The sequence below is a fragment of the Lactuca saligna genome, chromosome 4 (assembly GCF_052625555.1).
Source record: "Lactuca saligna cultivar CGN05327 chromosome 4, ASM5262555v1, whole genome shotgun sequence".
NCBI lineage: Eukaryota > Viridiplantae > Streptophyta > Magnoliopsida > Asterales > Asteraceae > Lactuca > Lactuca saligna.
In genome coordinates, this window is record NC_136420.1 from 291,860,856 (window position 1) to 291,871,438 (window position 10,583).

Below are 10,583 nucleotides of genomic sequence, written 5' to 3' on the forward strand. Positions count from 1 at the left end.
AAAGAACGTCCAAATCTAACTTTGTATGAGGAAGTTATGATTTTTCCAAGATCCGGATATTGCAGTAGACAACTAAAAACTTGAAATAGAGATCGAGAGACTTTTGGCCGAAACAACCTAAATGAGAATCGAAGGTCTCAACCAAAGTAGAGCAACGGTAAAAAGTCTAGCAAAAACGGACGCCGGATGAAGAAATTATGGATTTTTAACGGGCTTTTCCAGTCCCGGCCTGTTAAATAGATATTATCAAAAATAAATTCAAAACTAGCCGATAGAGTCTAAACGAGAGTTGTAGGGTATATTCTCACCTACGTGTGCATATAAAGAACATCGAAAATGGAGCTCGTATGCAAAAGTTACGGATTTTACAAGTTTAAAGCTCAAAATTCGAGGCTATCAGGACTGCCATGATGCGGCACAGCTGGCTGCGACCCGACCAGTGACTGAGGGAGTCCAATCAATGTAAGAGGATAAGGCATCCCACCACGACGTGGCACCCAAATTCTTCCCCTATAAATAGAAGCTTAAGGGTGTCGTGTTTGGTGCTCATCTCTTTCCATCTAAGTGTTGTTACTCTGCATAATTACCTCGATAAGCCATCCCGAAGCCCCTATTTTCACACTCAAGTCCCAAAGGAAGTTCTACACTCCCGAGAGTCCCGAAAATCCCGAGATTTTCCCGCATTTTCAACTTTTCCTATCGAAGTTCTGCTCAATTCTTCTCTCGACTACTTCAAAGCAACCACTTCAATCAAGTGAGTTCATACCCCCTTTATACACCTTCAAATACTTTATAATGTACTTTAAATACATTTTGGGGGAGAATACAATTAAACACTCGGTTAATCCTGAGTGAAAATGTGAAAACTCTTGTTATATCTTGCATGCACTAGGTTTATACAAAATACATAGTATTCAGGGTAGCCATCCTTGTTAAACCATTCTATGCATTCAAAGGACTTAAGATTTATGCTTAGTCAAACATTGTAAGAGAGAATAAACATTGTATACAAAACTATCACCTTAATACAGACTTAGTTGAGAACCCGTGAGACATTTACATCTTCAACGCTACCTTTTTGCGAAAAGGTACAACTTAAAGTCTTGTCTATTATAACCAGAGTCTCTCGTTTGGAGAGTGTGTCAAATGTGTATAGATCTATACGGGAAGTCATGATCTCGCGTCCTAACTGTTAGCTACAGTCCTTTGGGTGACAGTTTGTCATAAACGTTTCGACGCCTGAAGACCGTCGCCACATGCATATTATGTTTAGTATGGTTATAAAACTCACCGGATAGACAATTATTATAGTATTCTGATTTTATGAACTAGTAGCTATTAAAACTATTCTTCATCTAACAAGTGTGAACTTCTTATAGCTTTATTATATAAAACTATGCCTCAACCTTTAAGCATGTTAGTTGCTTGCGATTTTCAGTCTTAGAGACTGCCTGTTACTTAAGGAAAATAAGGGATTTTCCTGTACCTAAAACAATCAACTAATAGGAAAATAAGGGATTTTCCTAGTGCAACTATTTACAACTCACAACACAAACATTCATATGCATTTCATACTTTTATAAGAAAATAAGAGATTTTTCTTGGAAAACGCACGAACTTTGGAATGGCATACATTTTACAAAACCACTTATGAACTCACCAACTTAATTGTTGACACTTTTTCTTTGAAATAACTTATATTATCAGGGAACCGCTAAGCAGGTTTGGAAATCATCTTTTGGGGATTAACGTTCTGGCGTTAATGACTTCTTTTAAAACATGTTATTGTATTTATATTTTGAATATGTAACAACTACGATATGTAAACACTTTTAAATATTTATATATTTGGTGGTGTGTACTTTCCTTACTATGCAATTGTTATGATACTGAATATGACGTCCTCTGCCCCCGAAAGTTTCCACCGTTCTGGTTTGGGGGTGTGACAAAATAAAAAATGCAGAATGGGGGTGCAGAAGAGAAAAAGCACATGGCCCAGACGTATTCACTTTCAAGCTCATCAAAAATAAATGGGAGTCCATAAAATCCGATATTATCAACTTTGTCCAATACTTTGAAGCAATGGGAAAATTATCATAAGGTTGCAACTCGTCTTTTATAACCCTTATCCTTAAAATTAATTACCCTCTCACACTTGGGGATTATAGACCAATCAATCTCATTAGCTGTTTATACAAGATAGTTTCAAAAATACTTGCAAATCGAATAAAAGGAGTTATTGGAAAGGTTGTTAACAAAGTTCAATCAACATATATTGCAGGCAAAAGTATTCCTGATGGTCCACTCATCATGAATTAAATTCACCGTTGGGCCAAAAAATCAAAGTCATCAATGTTTCTTTTTAAAGCAGACCGTGATAAAGCCTTCGACTCGATAAATTAGGGTTACCTTGATTCAGTAATGGAACAAATGTAGTTTGCTCAAAAATGGAGAATATGGATTCTTGGCTATCTCTCCTCAATGCATGCTTTAGTCGTAGTAAATGTTGCTCCAATAGACAAATTTCTTATCTCTAAGGGAGTGTGACAAGCCGATTCACTCTCTCTATTCCCTTTCATATTAGCTATGGAAGGGATCCATGCGGCTCTTGCAGGTGCCACAAGCAAATCTCTATTTATAGGTATTAAGCTTCCATACTCCGAGCCAATTATATCTCACTTATTCTACGTTAATGACACCATTTTTGTTGGGAATTGGGATTATAGCACCATTCAAAACCTTTACATGATTCTTAAATGCTTCCATGTTTCTTCCAATCTCAAGGTCAACTTTCACATGTCACAATTATTCAGTATAAGTATTCATGATTCTGAACTGTATCACATGGCTCACACACTTGGTTGTTTAAAAGGATCATTCCCGCTCACTTATCTTGGCATCCCTATTGGACCAAACATGAGTTTGAAGAAACATTGGATCCCGATTGTAGAAAAGTTCCAAGATAGGTTGTCGACTTGGAAAACAAATACCCTCTCCTTCGGGGGTAGATTAACACTGATCAAATCGGTTTTAGGTAGTTTACCTATCTACTGCTTCTCCTCTTTAAGGCTCCAAATGACGTATTTGACATCTTGAAAAAATTAAGATGCAAATTCTTGTGGGGTAATGGAGATCTTAAGTCAAAACATTAGGTAGATTGCACAAAAGTGGTAGGTGAAAAAATAAATGGGGTCTTGGCGTGGGTACTCTAAAGCACAAAATATTTCCCTTCTAATCAAATTGGTGTGGAGATTGAAGAATGAATGTGGGTAGGGCTGTAAACGAACCAAATAAACACAAGCAATGGCTTGTTCATGTTTGTTTGTTTAAGTCAGACACTTAAATGAACGAACGCAAACGATTAAACGAATGTGTTTTCTTGTTCATGTTTGTTCGTTTAAAAATTTTCATTGTTCATGTTCGTTCTTTATGTTCGTGAACATGTTAAACGTACATAAACCAATGAACGTAAATGAACGTAGATAAATAAGCATAATTGAACATATAATATAGTAATGTAATCAAACAAAATTGAACATGTATGAACATAAAAGGAGCTTAAATGAATGAACATAAACGAACATAAACGAATGTTCATGAACATATTTGAACGAACGAGACCATTTTTTATATTCGTATTTTTAACTAAACAAACAAGAATTTGTGTTCATCTTCGTTCATTTATTAAATAAACGCATATAAGCGAACTTCACGTCGAATAGTTCCCAAACGTTCATTCAGTTCATCTACATCCCTAAATGCAGGAGCATTTGGGTGGGAGTTATCAATAACATTCATAATTTATACAAAAAAATTGAATTCATTCTTGGCCCCAAAAAAATTCAAACGGTATATGGTGTAATGGTTAAACGAAAATACTTGGTTGGCACAATGACGAGGATGATTGACACATATTATTCAATTCATGGGACAACCCATTTGTTGGTCAAATATTATACCTTTAAAGATGAGATGTTTTGTGTGGAGAGCTTGCATATGTGGAATCCTAGTAACTAGTAACTAGTAACTGAGCTGCTGAGACTTTTAATTGTCGGGACATTGTTGTCCATGACGTTAATTATCAACTTTGTAATCAAGTTCGGAATGAATGAATCATCTATTACTCAAATGTGAATTTGCAAAAGATGTACATTCGTGGATTTTGGAATGGTGCGGGATCCAACACATATATTTCACAATTGTGCACGAATATGCTAACTTTGCAGCATCCTGGGAAAATTGTCCAAGAAAATGAGAGGTTGTCACTATGATCTTTTACTTGACTCTTTGGAACACATGGATGGCATGAATGACAAAATTTTCAGGAGAATTTGTACACCCCATCAAAAACGCATATTCCATCATTATACAATCATAAGAGTGGTGCAAGTACAAAGGAAATCTTGGTCCAGTAGTTTGGGGGAATGAAGTTGTTCACCTTTTACTCATTTTAATATATAATCTCATGTATTTTCTATTTTTTCATGCTTTCTGTACTTTATCTTTCTCACTCATCTTACTTGCTAAACGTTTGGGTTTTTTCTTTTGGTTATAATCTTATTCGCCCGTTTCAAAAAAAAAAGAGTTAGATATCATATCAATATTTTTTTTTTTCCAAAGCAAAATAACCAAACTTTTAATAATTATTGTTGTTTTAAAACCAAACTCAGATAAAGGCAGCAAATTATTTAATTAGGTATTTAATTCATTCCATTCTCAATCATACAATCTACCGAACAAGTCTTGATACATTTTAAGAACAAGACAATGATTGTAGCCCATTCGTTGAACTTGAACCAAGTGATGATGCGAGGCTTTTGTTGGTTGCTCAAGAGTTCAGTGCTCACCATGTGCTTACACGACGACGGTTTCCTTTAATACGTCGAAATCCAAAATGATAAGGAAATAAAAATAAAAATAATTACGTTAACCTTTTTCCTAAATCATAATTAAAAGTTACAAGTAATCAATTACGAAGGACTTAATTCGAAAGAATTGTTGTAATGATTTTCTTTAATTAGAAAATATGATTTTCATTCTTCGAACGATGAACACTTGTAAAGTTTGTTATATAATATCCGTTTGTGTAGTTTTTTATTCGGGTTGCGCTCACGTTGAAGAACACTTTGTAACGATATATTACACATTTGAAGTGGAGTTAAGATGAATGGAATATCGACTCTTAAATTAAAAGAGGATTTTCTTTGTACACATCAACCTACTCCACACACCAATCTAACCTGTAATTTACTTTTAGTGATAGCATATTTTGATCATAACATAAAACTTTATTACAAATTCTCATTAATATACACCACCTACCACCTGTTCTAATTTAGTTCCATAATTCTTTTTTTACCACTGTTAGTCCTTCAACTTTTAATCAAATAGCAAAAAAATACCCCATTTATTATAGCTTGGGTTCTTTTAAGATATGTACTTTTTTTTGTGTTTTTTTTGTTCCTCAAGCATGTTTTTTTGTTCTTTTTCATTCACTTGATGCAATTGTTTTTCTTCTTTTTTTTTCGTATTGTTTTTATTCATCGTTTACTCATAATTTTCTCTAACTTTTATAATTATATTAACTATGTTAATAGCTGTTTTTATTCATCGTTTACTCCTAATTTTCTCTAACTTTTATAATTATATTAACTATGTTAATAGCGTACCTTTTCTTTTTTTATTTATCTATTTTTTATTTTTTATCTTTTTGTTTTCATTTTTTACACACCACAGGGTTTTTTTTTCTTTTCTTTTGACTAATATACCATTATATGCAACGATTTATATGCAGTTAATAAAATAGATATAGTATTTGTTTGAATTATTATATATTTTTACAATTAATGATATTAGTTTGGGATTGAGTTTGAATGTTTATATTTTCAATTTACATGTTACGATTTAAACGAGCATGAATAAATTCTGTTTACAAACATTGTTTAAATATTAATAATTTTTTTTATAAAAAAAACTATATGTTTTAAAAAACTGCATGTTTTATAAAAATTATTACACATTTTATAAAAAAAACTGCATGTTTTAAAAAAACTACACTTTTTATAAAATTTTTTTTTGCATATTTTAATAAACAAATTGTACCTTCTAGAAAAAAACAGCACGTTTTATAAAAAAAACGCGCTTTTAAATAAAAAGCTATACATTTTATAAGAAACTTAAAAAAACAAATTATAACAAGAAACAGCAAAAAAAACATATTTATAAAAATTAAGTTTATGGAAATGGAAAAAAAAAATATATTTGTGGGTTTACGGTTAAAAACAAAAGATAAAAATTAATGAAAATTATTTATATTTTTATATTATAAAACTTGCGTTATTGTTATTTCTTTTATCTTAATAAAAAAAATAAGTTTAAAGTTATGAATATTAACAAAGTTAGTAATAAAATTATAATTATTAAATAATAAAGCTTATTTATTTATTGGGTTTTAATGAAATAATTATAAAAGTTGATCAAAAAAGTAAGTATATGTTAATTATGATTTAAAAAGTAAAGCTAGTGGTGTATGAAGGTTATAAAAAATGGTGTATCTATAACAACCACCATAAAAAATGCCCCATTAGAGGGTCCTAGGTTGTTAAGGCCTATATGATGTATTTTGTAATGGGGGATTGAGTTGAATCGTTTTACATGCTAAATATCAAACATAAAGATCTAGAACACATATAAAAGAAACAGAAAAATATAGCACCATATTCAACAATACAAACACATGGAGATCATATCAAATGTATATCAACATTAAACATAACTCAACGCGAGCCTATAATTACACAAACATATCATACAATAATAGCAAAATGAAGATCCCCAAACTTCATTTCTTTAAATTTACTTTTCACAATTACAATAGTTCAAAACAAATAACAAAAACCAATCCACAACTAGAAAATGTCTTAGATATACTATTTAAGATACAAAAACTTGAAATCATAGTATCGTAGTTCTTATCCAACATGATGTTAGAGCTATTTATATCACCATGCACGACTTTCTGTTGCGATAACAAAGGATTATGACGGTATGCTAACCCACGCACAACACCAATGTCTATCTTGACGCATCAGACTCTCACGTGACACTTGCACAACACATATTTTTGGATGCACAAGTCTCATGTAGAGCAAATGTCTCAAGATATGCAATGATGTTGCGTGTGGGCTAGACTACCTTCATAATCCTTTGTAATCGTTGACAAAAAGTCATACATCGTGACATAAAGAGCTCCAACATCTTGTTGGATGAGAATCAAGAAACCACGATTTCTACGCTTTATAGATATCAAAAATAGTTTATGGTATCTACATGCTTATAAACTCGTCAACTCAAATCTTCAAATGGACAACAATGTCATTGTGGTCTTCGATTGGAAATCCATCTTTTAGAGCATCTCCAACCCATCCCCAAATACCATTTTTTTCCTTCATTTTCTCCCCCATTCTTCTCTCATGCTAGATCTACAAAATTCAAACAATTGTCTTTATGCGATTCATATTTGTACAAAACATCGATCTCACAGTTTGATAATTTTTATGATCTGTAACTAACAAAATAGAGAATCAAACTAAATTTTTTTTAGGAAATCTAGATCTACATAAATCGGCCAAATGCTCTGTAAGATATCTTAGAAAACTTTTAATTCAATAATCAGCTTGAATTGGATACTATAAAAAAAATAAAGTGACTTGTAAATATATATAATAGGCTATAAACAACATGATGTAAAACATATCTATACTGGAAAATGACCAATTTATCAATAAGACGTATGATTAATTTCAAGAAAAAATGAAGAGAAAGAAAGATGAGATCGATTACCTGTGATTGTTTCTTGTGCATGGCGTCGATCGAAGAGAAAGAAAGCTGTATGAATCTATGATTCGATTTTTTGTTGTGAGTTTCGATCGATTAAAGAAAGAAGGGTAACTCCGTCTATTTGGAAATATGTCGGCTGTAACCTAGAAGACTAGAAGAGAAGCGTGAACCAGTTATTTTAGGGTTAGTCTTCCAGAAGTGTAATATTATATAGGTAAATTTCATTGATATCCTTTCAAACTTTAGATATTATTTTTATATCCTTTCAAGTTTTAAAATTACATGTAAGTCCTCTTAAGACTATAAAATTCATATATTATCTAAACATTTATTTTAATTAGGATTAACACTATTTAATATTAAGAAACTTATTTAAAACTCAAAATGTCGTGTGATATTACCAAACCACCCTTCTAAAGTCAAAAAAATTAGGATTAAACCAATTTAATCAATGATTAAACCTAACCAAATACTAAAAATCTTTCTGTGTGTCACTTCTACGTAATCTACCAATATTCATAATGGTTGTTAACCTTGCATACCAATAGTTTATCTAGAAGAATAAAAGATTACCAAAGAAGTATCAACCATAGCAAGGGATAAAGGAGGGGTAATCGAAAGTAAGTAATAGAAACCAAATAAAAAAACAAAGTAGCTGTTGTGTTTCATTGATTTACTGTGTTATTTATATTTTATTCCTTCCACACATTTAAAAGAACAAATGGAAAATGAAGATTTTGGAGTCTTTAAACCCAAAGGCCTCCATCTTGGGTAGGGCAATATCAAATACAGTTGATAATCTTCATAGCTTGCACCTTGCAACGACGAAGAAATGAGGCGTATGAACTTTTTAATTAGATTTAATTCTAATTTTTAATTTAGAAAAGGGTATTTTGATATTTAGATATGTTTTTTTTTAAATTAAATTAATTTAAATCTAATTAAGTTAAAAGTTTGGATATAAATGTGCGTTTATAGTTTGAAAAGGATATATATGTAATTTTAAAGTTTATAAGGATATATAAGTAATATTTAAAATTTATAAGGATATAGATGAAATTCACCTTATTATATATATATATATATATATATATATATATATATATATATATATATATATATATATATATATATATATATAATCAAGATCAAATAAGAAGGAAATTTTTTGTAGGAAGGTAAGAAGTTTTTTTCTACATATTTTTTTTCGAGAATAAACAAAATGAATCATTAGATGATTCATTTGTAAGATGATTCACAAGAAAAAATTCTCAAAAAGACATCTCGATCGATGATTCATTTATACAATGATTTTGTTGTTATTCACTAAAATTATCATAAAAATGATTTTTTTCTTAATTTACTTAAAAATGAATCGTAAAAATGTTTTTTTGGGAATTTTTCTTATGAATCATCTTACAAATGAATCATCTAGTGATTCATTTATTTTGTTCGTCAAAAAAATATGTAGAAAAAAAACTTTTTACCTTCCTACAAAAAAAAAATTCTTACCGGATATATATATATATATATATATATATATATATATATATATATATATATAATATATATATATATATATATATATATATATATATATATATATATATATATATATATATATATTCGTGGCGGGGCAGACACAACCCACTCCCTAACCTGTACCCGAAAAAAATACCCAATACCCGATAAGAGTGACTCGACCCGACCTGAAAACTTCGGGAATCGGGTTTCCCCGCCAGGTACGGTTTTTTTTGTCATCCCTATGTTAGGTGATTTTAACCGGAATAAATATGATAACTATAAATACTATGATCTAATAGAAGCTAGGGGTGCATAGTATAATTTCTATATAGAGCGTGAGTTTCATCTTAAACAAGACACGACAAAATCTGGAGGTAGGAGGACAAAGCCCCTATCGGTAAAAACCATTAACTGAAGCAACAATTTGGTAGAGAAAGTAAGGGGTGTTTAATGGTGCATTTTAGGCTGGAGGGAGTGGTGTCACACTCTCTTAATTTGCCACACTGTCACATAGGCGCTACATGTGTTTTTACCACAATAGTGTGGTTTGTTTTCACACCCAAGGAGTGGTGTCATATTTGGGTTTATTTATTTAGTTTTTATTTTTTTAATGAATAATTTTTTTTAAATGGTAATATTTCATTAATTAAAAATAAAAATATCATACGTTGCATAACTTTAAAAAAACAAAAAAAAAACAAAAAATTTAGAAAAGCAAATTAGAAACATAAAACCTACAATTTTATTTAAATAAATAAAAACACACAAAGCGATTAAAAACTTTTGAAAAAAAAAAAACTAGAAATCAGCCACGATTAGCGTAATGTTTTTTCACTTCCTCCTTCATTGCCAAAATAACTTGAAACTCGTCTCCGGTCATATTCGACGTGTCCACTGCTAGTACTCTCATGTCGTTGTCCATTTGTTTCCGAAGCTCTCTTTCAAAAGCAATTTGCAAAATCTTGTCCTATCTATCTTTTATACCCTTTATATCGGCCCCATTTCTTTCAACTCATCTGAATCCTACGTTTTGCATTTATTTTTTCTTTTTTGCTTTGTCTCTTCCCATTGGTCGGGAAGGTGGTGAAACTGGAACGGGTTCATCTTCGTTCAGATCGAATTGAACACGAGCATCTGATGTAGTGTGGTCGGACTCAAATATTTTCCTGCGTTTTGAACCACGGTCGATATGCTTGTCTGATGTTTTGCTGTTTTGTGAT

General features: G+C 31.1%; 1 long non-coding RNA gene across 1 annotated transcript; it reads right to left on the reverse strand.

Moving 5' to 3' along the window:
• Positions 1-6,831: 6,831 nt before the first annotated feature.
• On the reverse strand, positions 6,832-8,024 carry LOC145043803 (uncharacterized). Its single transcript, XR_013681151.1, has 2 exons — positions 7,843-8,024; positions 6,832-7,481 (listed from the first exon to the last, which is right to left on the reverse strand). It is a non-coding gene; the product is annotated as an uncharacterized LOC145043803 (long non-coding RNA).
• Between the last annotated feature and the right edge of the window lie 2,559 nt (positions 8,025-10,583).